The sequence below is a fragment of the Papio anubis genome, chromosome 18 (assembly GCF_008728515.1).
Source record: "Papio anubis isolate 15944 chromosome 18, Panubis1.0, whole genome shotgun sequence".
Classification (NCBI taxonomy): Eukaryota; Metazoa; Chordata; class Mammalia; order Primates; family Cercopithecidae; genus Papio; species Papio anubis.
Window position 1 is genome coordinate 64059679 of NC_044993.1, and position 16022 is coordinate 64075700.

The window sequence follows — 16022 nt, forward strand, 5'->3', positions numbered from 1 at the left end:
GCAGGCTGGAGTGCAGTGGTGCCACCACGGCTCACTGTAGCCTCGACCTCCCAGGCTCAAGCAATCCTCCCACCTCAACCTCCCAAGTAGCTGGGACTACAGGTGCACATGACCACACTCAGCTAGTTTCTGTATTTTTTGTAGAGATTGGGTCTCACTATGTTGTCCAGGCTGGTCTTTAACTCCCGGCCTCAAGCAATCTCCCAGCTCGGCCTCCAAAGTGTTGGGGTTACAGACATGAGACACCACGTCCAGCCACTTTGTGATTTTATACACTCCAGTTATTTGGAGTGTATAAAACTATGCACCCTCATTAGGCTGGCTGGAAAGCCACCTCCAGGGGACAGTTCTATCCTACTAAACTAGGTTGCCTTCGGTCCTATGCCTTTTCAGCCACTGTGGGCCCTGAGGTCAGCTACCCACCTAGCTTTAAGGCAGTGGAGCCTGAGTGTTCAAAGTGGACCTACTATATTAAAATCTGACGGTTTGCTCTATATGCTGAAATAATCCTGATGTAAATTAGCTATATGAAAACCAAGCCCCAAAGAAGGCCACATATAATATGTGATCCTTAAATAAAACTATTTGTTTGGAGCTTTCAGTTTAGCTTCATTATGTAAAATCATCTGTTCCCTAGAGATCATCCTAACTACCAAAAATGCCTGTCCAAACACTGATGATTGGTTTCAATGCTGTGTTGCGCACCGAGAGGAGTTTAAAATACAGCACAAGTAAAGAGCTTATAATTATGCCTGTTCTGCTTCTATACATGTATGGTTTGTTCCACAAAAGAAACAGGATTATCTGCTCAACTGTGCAGCACAATGCAAGTGCTGTTGGAAGGCAGTCGCAGCACGCGTGGCCAGAACCAAGCTGCACAGACGCGGTAGGGCAAGGGATGCCACCACCTGGATGGGGATCTGTGACACACAAGAGCCAAAGGATTAACACCGAGAATGCAAGGCCCCAATGCCATGAGAAACACAAAGGACTAACCAACAGGCTCCACTTCCCTCGTCACCATGGGATACCACTCTTCCTCTGCTAGATTAATGGTGAAAAGCAATGGAGATGCTCACTGGTACTGAAGGTCTAGCATATGGGTAGTGTCAAATGGCTGGCAGGAACACACTTTTCTAGAGTCAAATTGTCCTTCCCAAAGGCAGTATGTATCAAACCAAAATGCTGATTGTCCTTTCACTCATTTTGAAATGTTACCACAAAAACCCATTCCCCAAGAAAATGAGCACTCATGCCCAGGGATAAACACAAACAGTGCTTCCTGCAGAGGCACAACTTTAAATTAAACATAAGTTTAAGTTTTTACAGGAAAACATTTTGGTGTTTAAAATTTCAATTCTCTATTACATTTATTTTATTGCTTATTCTACAATAATTCGGTTTTAAAAACTATAAGGTGCAGGGGAGGCAGTATCCAGGAGTTCAAGACCAGCCTGGGCAAACATAGGGAGACCCCCGTCTCTAAAATTAAAAAACAATCAAAAAGGAATGAACTGGGACCATATCCATAATACATCAAGTATATAATGGTAGTTCCCTCTGAGGAACAGAATCTCTCCTTCTTGCCTTTTTGCTTGCATGTTTGAATGTTTCCGGGGATATGTACTACCCTTAAAACAAAAGCAAAAATACACATGGTAACAGCGGTGCAAAAAACAGCACAGCCAAAATACTGGCTGAGGCTTGACACCCCTTTGGCAGCTGAGAGAGGGGGTACAACAGCTGCCGCCTGGAGTCAGGAGGGGGCCAGAGTCCTGGAACAAAGGAATTGCCTGGGCTATTTGTGGCCCGGAAGGTCCGTTTACACCTTGGCAACTAACTAGTAGCTTCCTCTCTTAAATGTCTGTTTTTCCCCAAAAATTATTTGAAAAGACAAGCCAGTTTGGAGACTAGGGATGAGGTCACAGGTAGAAAAGAGATTTTTATACAAACTCTTGGTTGTGCTTATTTAAGTCCTTTAAAACTAGTCAAACATAACCAACTTCAAACAGGCTTCTTTATTTGAATAAAACCACAAACGGGAACAACCTAGTAAAGAAAGAAAACTATTATTTTTTCTTTTGCACCATGTCACAGGCTGCCAGTCTACTCTAGGCCACCAGAGACACAGACCACCATTCAGGTTTTTATCTCCTTTAGAAGGGACCATTGCAGACTTTTATGGAACACCTGCAATTCAAGGGCTGTCATATCTTTTGAAAACCTAGTAAAAAGGGATTTTGAAAAGTTCCTGGCGGCTGGACACGGTGGCTCATGCCTATAATCTCAGCACTTGGGATGTTGAGGGGGGCACATGAATGGCGTTAGGAGTTCCGAGATCAGCCTGGCCAATATGGTGAAACCTCATCTCTACTAAAAATACAAAAATTAGCAAGGTGGGCCGGGCACGGTGGCTCACACCTAAAATCCCAACACTTTGGGAGGCCGAGGCAGGTGGATCACCTGAGGTCAGGAGTTCAAGACCAGCCTGACCAAGATGATGAAACCCCATCTCTACTAAAAATACAGAAATTAGCTGGGTGTGGTGGTGGGCGCCTGTAATCCCAGCTACTCCGTAGGCTGAGATAGGAGAATTGCTTGAACCTGGGAGGCGGAGGTTGCAGTGAGCCGAGATTCTGCCATTGCACTCCAGCCTGGGCAACAAGAGCGAAATTCCGCCTTAAAATAGCCAGGTGTGGTGGTGCACGCCTGTAATCCCAGCTACTTAGGAGGCTGAGGCACAAGAATCATTTGTACCTGGGAGCCAAGACCACGCCACTGTACTCCAGCTTGGGCAACACAGCAAGACATTGTCTCAAACAAACAAACAAACAAACAAATATGTTCCTGGGAAGACTAGTTGTCCAGAGAGTAGCAAAGCAAATCTTGTTTTATTTGTTCATGGGGTAGTGGGGATTTGGGGAACAGTTCAACCTATAAACCAACAGACACCTTGAACATTTCTGTGCACTAGTGATGTACTGTGAATGCTAGCTGTTCGTAAGCGGTAAAATCATTGACACTGGGGACATACCATGCCCACAGACTGGGAGACAGCACAGTAAAGATGTTCTCTCCAAATTAATCTATACATTTAAACAGTCCAATTAAAAAGCAGGATTTTTAATAGCTATGGGCAAGCTGATTCTAATATTTATATGGAACAATAAAAGATTGAGTAGGTAAAACAATTCTGAGTAACACAGATTCGCCGGGTGTGGTGGCTCATAAACTATAATCCCAGCACTTTGGGAAGCCAAGGCAAGAAGACTGCTTGAGGCCAGGAGTCAGAAACCAACCTGGGCAACATAGCGAGACCCTATTTCCAAAAATTAAAATTAAAATTAAAAAACAACAGCACAGATTGAGGAATCACATTACCCGTATGAAGCTTCCATAATCAAGACAGCACTGCTGGCAAAGGAACAGACAGAGGAGAATGGAATAGTTCAGAAATAGATCCCATTTGATTTTTGACAAAGGTACAAAAGCAATTCAAAGGAAAAAGTCTCTAACAAAAGTCATGGAACCATGGAACAACCGGACTCTATGGCCCCTCCCCCACAAGACACCCAACCTAAACCTCACACCTTAAATAAAAAGTAGCTCACAATGAAATGGAAAACTATAACACTGTAAGAAAATACAGGAAAATATCTATCATGATGGGTGGGGCAAATATTTGGACATTTGCTCCAGAAAGAAGCTGTTAAGAGAATACACACAAGCTACAGACCAGTAGAAAATATTTGCAAATCGTGTATCTTACGAAGACTCGAATCTCAAATATATAAAGAGTTCACGAACCTCAACAGCTGGACACAACCCAACTAAAAAGTTAGAACACCTGAACTGACAGTCTGAAGAGCACACAGGCATGGCAAATGCACACCTCCAGCAGTCTGGTGACTGGCCGGTACCCCAGCCCTACAGGCCAGCAGATGAGGAGGCGGCCTCCACAAAGCCACTCACACTCCACCACTCAACCATCTGCCAGCACACAGAAGGCTCCACCCACAGAGCAAACAGCAGCAGGGTTTCCCACAACGCCGACGTCTGGGCATATAAACTCAATTTCTTAATATAACTGCATAACAAAATGTGGCAACATTTAGCAGACCTGTATAACGATGAATCCGTATTTTCCAAATGGCCAATGAATGCAACCGGAAAAAATCCACTGAAAGTGCATGACAGACCAATGAACTTAATGTAACAGGGGTAACTAACCTCCATTAATCTACCACTTGTTTTGCTGTAGTATCAAATAGCCACAAAGGCTACCAAAGCATGCCTCCTGTTTTTTTCAGTGTATCTCTGTAAGATTGGGTTTTCTTCATATCTTAATTTAAATTACACTGCATCTGACTGAACGCAGAAGCAGGTAAGAAGTCTTCTATTAAGACAGACAGTAAACAAATTTACAAAAACGTAAAGCAATGCCATTCCTCTCAACAGACTTTTGGAAAATAATTATTTTTTATACAACATCACCATGTGCTGGTTTATTGTTTTTCCACAGCGCTGCCCCCCTCAACCACCCCACCACACACACACAGGGTCTCACTCTATCACCCAGGCTGAAGTACAGTGGCGCCATCTCGGCTCACTGCAATCTCCACCTGCCAGGTTCAAGCGACTATCCCACATCGGTCTCCTGATTAGCTGGACTACAAGCATGTACCACTACACCCAGCTAATTTTTGTATTTTTAGTAGAGACTGGGTTTCACCATGTTGCCCAGGCTGGTCTCGAACTCCTGGCCTCAAGTGATCCACCCACTTCGGCCTCCCAAAATACAGGGATTACAGGTGTGCGTCTATTGTTTTTCAATCAATAAATATTTAAGGTTGGCCTTAATTTCTATATGGTAAATAACAGTAGCTATAACCCACCCATCAAAAGCTCTTTAACAGGTGAAGTCTTTTAGGACTTTGACAGGATCCTGTCACCAAAAGCTTGGCTATTCCAGAGGTGGGGCTGCCTGGTGGGTTTGTGCCAAGCTGCCTCAGCTAGGTGGGCATGCCATGCCCTTCCCTGCACAGCTCCCACTTTTGAGACCCTCAGTGTGCAATTTAGAAGGTAGGAGTACACTAGGTGCCACATGCCCTTACACCTAGGGGTTTCTCTGCCTCCCAGGTCTTTAGGCTCCATGACTGCCCTGGAGGCTTGGACACGGTGAGAGGCACTCTGGAGTGCAGTACAGCCTCGCTCCCCACTCCCACCACCACCTCTCCAAGACTGCATGGCCTGCAGACGTCAGTCAGCTCTGGCACCAGACCCAGATGCTAATCGAGCTCCCACTGCTGTGTCCAGTAAAATCCCACTAATAAATCCCTGCATCCCTTTCCCACAGTTCTGCTCCCCTGATGGAACCCTCAACTGGCCTTGATTCCTCCCTCCCACCAGCCCAGGCTGGAGTACGAGTGGCACCATCTCAGCTCACTGCAGCCTCAACTTCCTGGGCTCAAACAATCCTCCCACCTCAGCCTCCGGAGTAGCTGGAACTACAAGCACGTGCCATCATGCCTGACTAATTTTTGGTATTTTTTGTAGAGACGAGTTTTCACCATGTTGCCCAGGCTGGTCTCAAATTCCCAGGCTCAAGCTATCCACCAACCTCAGCTCCCCAAAGTGCTGGGATTACAGGTATGAGCTGCCACACCTGGACCTCAGTTAACTCGATAAGTGAAGCATATTCTTAACTACAAAAAAAGTTCAAATCCCCTTAAAAATACTGACTAAAGCCTATTACAGATGACACAATCCTAAGAACTTGCACATCTCTTTGCCAAATCATGGTGAAGTTCCACACGATGGAATATTATTCGGCAAGAAAAGGGAACGACCACTGGCTACAATGTGGATGAACCTTGAGGATATTAAGCTAAGTAAAAGCAGCCAAAAACAAGGCTGGACAAAACAGCGAAACCCCGTCTCTACAAAAAAATTAGCCGGGCATGGTGGCGTGTGCCTGTGGTTCCAGCTACTCGGGAGGCTGAGATGGGAGAGGATGGCTTGGGCCCAGGAGTTCAAGGCTGCAGTGAGCTATGATCAAACCACGGCACTCCAGCCTGGGTGACAAGATCTTGTCTCCAAAGGGAGGGGAAGCTTACAGTCTATGAAATGTCTAGAACAAGCAAATCCATAGATTAGTGGTGACTGCTAATGGGTACAAGGTTTCCTTTTGTGGTTATAAAAATGTGCTCGAATTGATTGCTGATAGTCACACAATTGTGAATACTAAAAACCACTGACCCACTTTAAATGGGTGAATTGTGGTATGTGAATTATCTCTCAATGAAGTTATTTTAAAAATCATGATTGTTAGCGAATTTTATCAAAAAGCATAGATGCAAATCTAATCCTTTACAACTGTTACCAAATCAGGTAAAATTAAAGTTAACTGGCATTTAACATCGTGGCACATTCCACTTGGACTGAAACTAAAACATAAAAATGCAATGCAACTGATTAATGGGTACTATGTAGGGAGAAACACTACTTTTCAAGGCATTGAAAATGCTCGGGGCACAGTCCCTGAACTTTACAACCTCAAAGTCTAGTGTACAAAAGCAAAGTAACACAACACAATGTGGCAATTCCAATACAATGGACATGCCCAGGACAGCCGGTGCTTCTATTTTCATCCACCCAGAAGCCTTGCCACTGCCATCCTTACCTCCAATTCCCTGAGCTCAAGTCCTAACCCTACTTTAAGGCCCACCACAACACCACCTCTTCACCATGCCTTCCTGCTCTTGGGGTGCAATCTCGCTCTTCAATTTCCAGGCCCCCACCTGGCTCACCTCTGAGCATTCATCATCTTCTGCCCTCATTATTTGCTCATATGACCTATCTGAACCATGCTGGCTTTCCTTAGGCAGACACCTTATCACTTCATCTCTGCTTCCCCTCCAAACCCCTAGGGCCTGAAGCAGTGATTACCAGCAAGGATGTCCTAAGCTGAGCTTGGGGAAGTTCCTTCTAAGAAGTTATTACATGAAAATGGTTGGCTTTCCATATTCTAAACCATCCTGGTCAAGGAGGTCTAAGGGTTGCTATCCCCTAGAATAGCAAAGGAAAATCCCCACTCACAGGCTCTGTCTAAACAGCAGTGCTGTCCCACCAAACACAGAAGCCACGAGCTACATGTTGCGACCGAGCACTTGAAACATGGCTGTTGTGACAGAGGAACTGGTATTATTATCTTATTCAATTTAATTTTATTTAAATAGCCACATGTACTTATTGAGTACATGAAATATGGCCATGGAGACCAAAAAATCAAATATTTATGTATTTAATTTAATCAACCACATGTGGCTAGTGGCTGCCACAGTGGACAGCAAAGGTCTAGAAATAATTTTATCACTCAGAGCCTTGGTTTCTAGGCTTGTAGAGTAGGGGCCACAATAGACACTTTCTGCTCTAAAAAAAAATATGGGACCCAGTGCTCCCTGGTAAACACTCAAGATTAAAACAATATTTTAAGAAAAATAAAAGCTCTTTTAACAAGTATAGGACTTAATGTCATCAAAACAGAATTAGATTTTAAATAACAGCTTCTGATTTCCAAATGAAACACTGATCATTAACAGTAAATGCAGATGTGTGGTGCTAACGTGTTCTTCCTCTCTCCAGACCCCTTACCCATAGGCAATTAACCCCAACTTGAGAACACTGAAGACTTTGATCACTTGGGCTGGGACAGAGCTTTCAGCAGCACATTTCCCACAGGACTGGGCACTGACAGAGACAACAGTCTCAGTTACCACCCCAGCCCTGCCTGCCATGAACATGGCACTGCTAAGTGTCCAAGATTCAGAAGCTATGTGCCCGGGTGCCCTGCATTCTGAAGCTCAACCAGTCACCTGGAGGGCCACGTCCTACTGGCGAGGGACCCAAGGGTCACCTGGCTTACATGCATGTCTTCCCCAGGCACTGACCAGCACATGACAGTGGTCTGAGCGGGCACTCAGTGTCATTTGTTTCTGTGCACACCGTCACTCCTGAGGCCAGAACTTGGATCTCCTGTCTTACTTTTCCCAAGAGAATCACATGTACAATTAGTGACCAGTAAGCATTCAAGCTAATATTTGTGCACAGACTAAAAAAACTGATCTGATGCAACGTCCAAAGAATTCACAGCTCTCGTGCATTGTGTGAGCAGCAGGCACGTGCAGAAATCTAAGATCAAAAAGCCACGTTTCTTTCTGCTTTCTTCAATCAGTGACTTAACAGGCAAGACTTAAAGTCAAACCAAGTAAGGATTTCTGTATTTAAAACTGTAGTCTTGCCACTGTTTTTTTGACTGCTACAGTCACTTTACAAACTAGTTTCCAAAGTTGCCTATGAAGATGTACATAATATATATACGTGTGTGTGTGTGTATAGATATATATACATATTTAATCTTTAAAATCTACTGTCAGGGAAAGAGGCTCACATGGAAAATATTCAAAATACGCCACAGAAACAATAAATACCACACAGCTAACTACAAGTTAATGAAACAAGGAGACTGGCCTCTTAAGTCACCTAATTTCTTTCAACCTCTGCTCAGTAAAGGAATCCTGAGCCTCTAGTAGCCCTGACCCAGTTTTCCTCCCACCTTGTGAAAGCTGCCATCTTAAAGAAACTAGGTGATTTAGGCAACAGGAAGGACACCACCCCAGCTGGCCAGGGCTTCAAGAGAACACAGCCTGGGGAGCAGGGGGCTCACCCACCTGGGTCTGAGCCAGCCAGGTTCATGTGATGAGCTCTGCGGGCTTGGAGAGAGCGCCTGGATATCCTATTTGCTCATCTGTAAATGCAGAGGGTTTGTGGGCATGAGAATGACTGAGGACCTGAACCCATGAGGCTATACTTAAGTCTAAAATGCTGTAATATCTAATTCTGCACATCTAGAGACCTGGGTATGCTGAGACGCTGTGCACCTGCACCCTGAGCCCTGGGAGACAAGACTCAGGCCTTTTCACATTTAAATCTCTCCATACACTCAGAGACACATACAGCCCAGGATGGTTTGCTTTAGGAATGATTCATTCAGCTCAAGATCTCATTAAAACTTGTTACTGAACACCTGATTCACAAAGGAAGAACTCTACCAACGTGCATTATTTTGCTTCATGTCTTTTTATGCCACCAAATGCCACCTGCAGTGGATCAGTGGCCCTGGCCTATTCAGGCAGTGGGTTACTTTCTATATTCAAAGCATGTGGTGAACCACACCACAACCTTCAGACTGGGAAGCCCAACTGCAGTTCATGACTTCTGGGTGATGAGGTAGGAAAATGAATGAAAGCAGTAGAGTGTTTAAATCAAAAAGTAGACCCCCATCTATACAAAAAAGAAAAAAAACCTGGCCGTGGGTGGAGTGCCTGTAGTCCCAGTCACTAGGGAGGCTGAGGTGGGAGGACTGCCTGAGCCCCAGGAGTTTGAGGCTACAGTTAACGGTGATCGCACTACTGCACTCCAGCCTGGGCAAGAAGGAGACCCTGTCTCCAAAAAAATAGTAATGATTAACATTTAATTATTAAAAATCAGTAACCGCTACTTTATGACCAACAGTGCGTACTGGTTAAGGTGAAGCCAGACCACATGGGTTCCAATCCCAGCTCTGCCACTTGCTCTGGGTGAACCAGGTAAGTTGACACACCTTGTTCTTTCACAGCTCTGAAGGTCGGAAGTCTGAAATGGGTCTCACTGGGCTAAAACCAAGGTGCTGGCCAGGGCTCAATCCTTCTGGAGGCTCTGGGGGAAATGTTTCCCTGCCGCTTCCAGGTCCTAGAGCCGCCCCATTCCTGGGCTCTCCCTTGCCCCTGTCTTCTCAGGTCCCCTCACTCTGGCGCTGATGACTGTGAGTACACCAGGCCCACCTGTGGCACGCCGGCCCATCTCCTCACTAGGGATCCTGAATTCAATCAGGTCTGCAAAATTCCATCTGCAGGTTTCAGCAATTAGGACATGGGCACCTTTGGGGGACGGGGGCATCATTCTGCCAGCCACAAACCCTAAACCTCCAGTCAGAGTCTGGCAGTTCCCAAACTCACCCTGCTATTCCTAAACCCCTCCTGCCTGTGACCACACTCGCCTCCTTTTTTTGGGTTTTGTTTTAAGCTGGAGTCTCACTCTTGTCATCCAGGCTAGAGTGCAGTGGCAACAATCTTGGCTCACCGCAACCTCCATTTCCTGGGTTCAAGTGATTCTCCTGCCTCAGCCCCCCAAGTAGCTGGGATTACAGGCGTGTGCCACCATGCCAGGCTATTTTTTGTATTTTTAGTAGAGACGAGGTTTCACCATGTTGGTCAGGCTGGTCTTGAACCCTTGACCTGGTAATCTGCCTGCCTCGGCCTCCCTAAGTGCTGGGATTACAGGCGTGAGCCACGACACCTGGCCTCACCTCCTCTTTTCACACTCAGCTGTGTCGCCTTCTTTGTGAGGCCTCACCCGAGGCTCCCCCTCCCCGCGGTAAGCCAGTCCTGTCTCTCCTATACCACCACAGCTGCTTTGCCGAAGCCCTCCCCTGCACACGTGTTCAGGGTACCTTCACTTTCTGAGGCAGTCCCATCGGGGACAGAGCTGGGACCATAACCCAGCAGCCAGCCCAGTTCCTGCCAGTCAGGAGACGTATCATGAACGAAAGCCTACACCAGCCTCTGTGGACACCACACGACACCAAGGACACCCCTTCTGCCACTAAGTGAAGTCTGAGCTACGATCCAAGGGGAAACCAAGACAGTAAGAAACGGGGCTTGGGGAGAAGACAGGTGCCCCACGCAGTGCCACTCAAAGCAGAGGCTTTGAACAGGTGCCCCTGGGAACCTAAAGGAAATGGAGATTGAGTCTTAGATGGCTTTTTAAGAAATCTGACTCTGCTGCAACATCCAAACATGTGTTCAGTGGGCTCGCTCATCTCTCTAAACAGAGCATGAGGCAGCTTGGGTGTTCTCAAACTCATCACATGAGGCGTGACTGCATTCAGGTCACAGGCAATCGGACCACATTACAGCCTGTGAGATTTTAGGATTACCCTGTTAACCATAACTCAAAGTCAAATCCAGAATCTATTTTTTGCAATGTCAGACAATTTAGCTATAAGTTTATAGGATACATTCTTGAAGTTTTCTACAGAGATGAAGACTTGCCAAAAACTTTACTAAATATGAAAGTATGTATTCACTTGAAGTTTTCGTAGTTTAATAACAGTAATTGTGGGCCGTGTGGGGTGGCTCACGTCCGTAACCCCAGCACTTTGGGAGGCCGAGGCAGATGGATCACGAGGTCAGAAGATCGAGACCATCCTGGCTAACACGGTGAAACCCCGTCTCTACTAAAAATACAAAAAAAACTAGCCGGGCGTGGTGGCAGGCGCCTGTAGTCCCAGCTACTCGGGAGGCTGTGGCAGGAGAAAGGCATGAACCCAGGAGGCGGAGGTTGCAGTGAGCTGAGATCGTGCCACTGTACTCCAGCCTGACAAACAGAGCAAGACTCCGTCTCAAAAAATAATAAAATAAAAAAACAGTAACAGCAATTGCTGTTTCACACATTTTGCTCAGCTACCACAGGGTGAATGACAGTGATGTGGGGACCAGTCACTCTACTTATCACCTATACCCACTTTCTATGAATCTGCAGTTTCTGCAATTCTTTTATTTCTTCCCACGTATGCTTGTTCTAACAATAACTGCTGAAACGTAGTTTTACATTTGTTGTATTTAATAAACTAGAGTTTCTCTTTCTGTATGGCTGTTTTTCCACTTCTTAAATAATCTGTTTGCCTTTCATTTCTACATGATGGACAGTATTGGGGCCAGTCAGTGTCTCGCCTCAGGCTAGAGTGCAGTGATGCAATCATAGCTCACTGTGGCCTTGACCTCCAAGGCTCAAGTGATCCTCCCACCTCGGCCTCCCGAAGTGCTGGGATTCCAGGCATGAGCCACCATGCCCAGGTTCACAAGCATGTTTTAAAATAGCAATTGCATGGCCAGGCGCAGTGGCTCACACCTGTAATCCCAGCACTTTGGGAGGCCAAGGCAGGCAGATCACGAGGTCAGGCCTGGCCAACATGGGGAAACCCTGTCTCTTACTAAAATACAAAAAATTAGCGGGGCATGGTGGGAGCGCCTGTAGTCCCAGCTACTCGGGAGGCTGAGGCAGGGGAATCACTTAAACCTGGCAGGAGGAGGTTGCAGTGAGCCGAGATTGTGCCACTGCAGTCCAGCCTGGCAACAGAGCGAGATTCCTTCTCAAAAAAAAAAAAAAATAGCTGGGTGCAGTGGCTCACGCCTGTAATCCCAGCACTTTTGGAGGCCAAAGTGGGCAGATCATGAGGTCAGGAGATCGAGACCATCCTGGCTATCACAGTGAAACCCTCTCTCTTCAGTAGAGAGATTTATTTTCACTAGAGAGATTTATTATTCGTATTTATTTTCAGTCAATACAAAAAAGTTAGCTGGGCGTGGCGCGGCGCGCCTGTAGTAGTCCCAGCTGCTCGGGAGGCTGAGGGAGGAGAATGGTGTGAAACCGGGAGGCGGAGCTTGCAGTGAGGAGAGATTGTACCACTGCACTCCAGCCTGGGCGACAGAGTGAGACTCCGCCTCAAAAACAAAAAACAAAAAAATACATATATATAGCAATTGCACAGGATCAATTAAGAGTCATGAAATATAATTTATTCCCCAAAGTCTTATTGATGAAATGTACTTGCAACTTGAGGTCAATGGCTTACAGCTTTTTTAAGGGGCTGCGGAGTAGAAAGGTTTGCTCAGCCTACACATTCACAGCAATGCCACACAGTGTCCCTTGGAAACACTCCCCTCAACTTCTTCTGAAGTACTGTGAATGGGGTGGTAAGAGAGACAGCCAGAAGTTAGATTACCACCCAGACACCTGCAGCCACACCCTGGGATGGGACGACGTTCCACAATACAGGCCACCCTATCAAACTCACACAGCACACTTTCCCAACCAGATGCCAGTTTAACAACTTATTGCAAGAGCTGGAGGTTAGTACATAACACAGGACCCTGCCCTCCCAGTATCGGGATGTCAGGAAACCTTCGTTACTGGCATGCAATCAAAACAGAGGGGCCTGATTTTTTAATCTTCTATGGTAGGCAGGAAAATCACATGACTTGTTCTGGTTTCACAAGGGAGTCTCCTTCTAAATAGCTTTTAGATTCTCAACGACCCAAAGAGAATGAACACCTTGAGAATGGGCCACAACACTTGTTCCCAGGTTTCAAACATTCATGAAGTTAAAGCTCCTGGCAGGTAACATGGGCTCCTTCCAAGGAAACATGGGCATCTCTGCGACTATGAACAGCTGCGACCTCACAATAGTGTCTCCACCCCTTAAGGGGTACGCTAAGAACTGAATTCGGGTCAGGTGCGGCGGCTCGCGCCTCTAATCCCAGCACTTTGGGAGGCCGAGGCGGGCGTATTGCCTGAGCTCAGGAGGTCAAGACTATCTGGGCAACATGGTGAAACCCCATCTCTACTGAAATACAAAAATCAGCCGGACATGGTAGCGTGTGCCTGTAGTCCCAGCTACTCGGGAAGGTGAGGCAGCAGAATGGCTTAAACCCTGGGGTCAGAGGTTACAGTGAGCCGAGATCGTGCCACTGCACTCCAGCCTGGGCAACAAAGTGAGACTTCATTTAAAAAAAAAAAAAAGATTTTGCTTTACACAGGCACAGGCATAGGATAGTAAGAGCCCAGCCCTCGGCAGGCAGTGCCCCATTACCCACCAGGACTCCCAGCACAGCCTCAGACATGCCCAGCCCTTCTGGGCAGCACAACACAGACAAGTCGACGCTACTTCTCATGGTGCCTTCTCCCAGACGCCCCTCTTCCCATCCCATGTTGGGTTCTTGCCAGCCTCTGTCTCAGGGGTGCCATCACTGAATTCTAGAAGCATCCCTGCTCTGGCTCAGGTTGGTGTATTTCCCCATACAAGAAACGTACTAATTACTGTTTCCAACTTCCAAATAAAAAGTTAAAATTACCAACCCTCAGAAGTAGATCTGCTTCTCTTCAAAAATTTCAACACATCTGACTTCTCATTAGCCGAGGCATGTGTTAACTTACTAGAAAAATGGCATAACTGACTTTCTTGCCTACGCATGACACTTAAAACCCTGCTTCCTCCAACTTTCTTAAGTCCAAATTACTTCAGAACAAGCAATTTCTAAAGCAGGTGACATTTAACATCTAACTCTGTCATGGTACATGGCAAGAAATATGTTGTTACAACTCTTGTTCTCCAGGGTAAAATTTCTTTGCCTTGGAAATCAAGCAGGATATCCACGCTATTTGTTACTCATGCAAAAAACCATAAACAGGCGGGGTGAGGTGGCTCACACCTATAATCCCAGTGCTTTGAGAGGTTCAGGTAGGAGGATCGCTTGAGGCCAGGAAGTCCAGATCAGTTTGAACATTGTAAGACCCTATCTCTACAAAACTTAAAATAAAAAAAAAAAACAATTAGCCAGATGTGGTCACCCCAACCCTGTAGTCCCAGCTACTTGGAAGGCTGAGGTGGGAGGATCACCTGAGTCCGGAATTTTAAGGCTGCAGTGAGCTATGATCATCCACCGCACTACAACCAGAGCAACCCTGTCGCTTAAAGAAAAACAAAAAACAAAAAAAATTTAAAAACACAAAAACGGTAACAAAAATAGACTTTACAAAATACCCGAAAGAAATTTTCAGTTATTTATGAAAGTCTAGCAATGTCTTTGTCTGGAAAACGGGCTTTTACTTCCAAAAGGATCAAAAACACACCATTACGTTAACGTTAAAAGCAATAAAACTGAACGATCACCTATCAAAGCAATACCGTTTTATGGCTTCAGCGTCTCTTTCTGAGAGCCACTTGCTAGCCAGCCATCTCCTGCACTACTGTTTATTCTCAGAGTACACTGAAAAACTGTTTCCTGAATGAGCATCTCCCACAAATAAATTTAACAAAAAAGGAAACTAAGACGGTCACCTTCAGAGCAAACAAGCCAACAGTGTGGAAGAGGCACCCGAACGCCCATCCCACCAGCACAGTAGCAGGTGAGGCAAAAAGTGTACAGGTCTTATGCAAGCCAAGGGGCAGAGGCGACCTTTAGGCTTAGGGGAAAGGTGGCCCCTGGGTGGGATTTTGAACCTCTTTCCTAGGGTATCTGTCCTGTTTGTGCCCACACAAGTGCATGTGTGCTGGGAGTCAGTAGCACCAAGGAGGCTGGGGCCATCCTGAGACCCTGGCTGTGCGACTTCCTGCAGGGAAGGCCGGACACAGAGTCCTTTTCAGCAGGGCAGTGACAGACAGAAGTCCTGTGGGCAGCAGCTTTCATAGCGTGTGGGGTCGGGCAGGCTGGAAGCACGCCCAAGAGGGAGGCTACCGCCACAGTTACAGCATGAGGCAGCAAGGGCCTGCTTTCAGGGGATGTCTGAAAAAGCCAAACGGGCCTGGCAACAGGATGTGGGATAGAGACGGCAGAGTTCAAGGCCGACTCCCAACCTCTGGACACTCAGGGACCTGGTTTCCTGCCACTAACTAGTGCTCCACTTCCCCACACTCGTAGGGAGTTCTAGCACTCACGCAAGAATCATCAGAAGGCCACCAGGCTGACGAAACTTAAGCATCAGTGGCAAATGGCACCAAATCCACTCGACTTTTACCATACAGTGAATCGTTCTCAAAATATTACACCTGTAATAGTAAAACCCCTATTCAGGCACATCAAGCCCAAGATTTCACGAATAGCATTGCTTAGGCAGAGGCCGGATGGTTTCTTCCTAATCCACATCGGCTATGGTTACTGCGGGCCCTTTCTGCATAGCACCCATCTTCGACGGCCCCACCTGTGCTGTGTGCCCCACTTTAGTTCTAACCTAAGTATCACGTTTTCTTGGCTGCGAAAGCCCTACCATCAAGGGAACACCATGCGCTGAACATCTCCTATGCTCCAAATTCCATGCCAGGCACTTTACATGTGCCTGGCGATTCCAGTCTCACAACAACCTTC

General features: G+C 46.4%; 1 protein-coding gene across 1 annotated transcript in view; it reads right to left on the bottom strand.

Moving 5' to 3' along the window:
* USP7 (ubiquitin specific peptidase 7) overlaps positions 1-7240 on the bottom strand; it is a 59848-nt gene extending 52608 nt beyond the window's left edge. Inside the window, exon 1 of the mRNA XM_009195964.4 lies at positions 6683-7240. The gene's annotated coding sequence lies outside the window, so the exon portion shown is untranslated. The remainder of the gene's footprint in view (positions 1-6682) is intronic.
* Positions 7241-16022: the final 8782 nt, after the last annotated feature.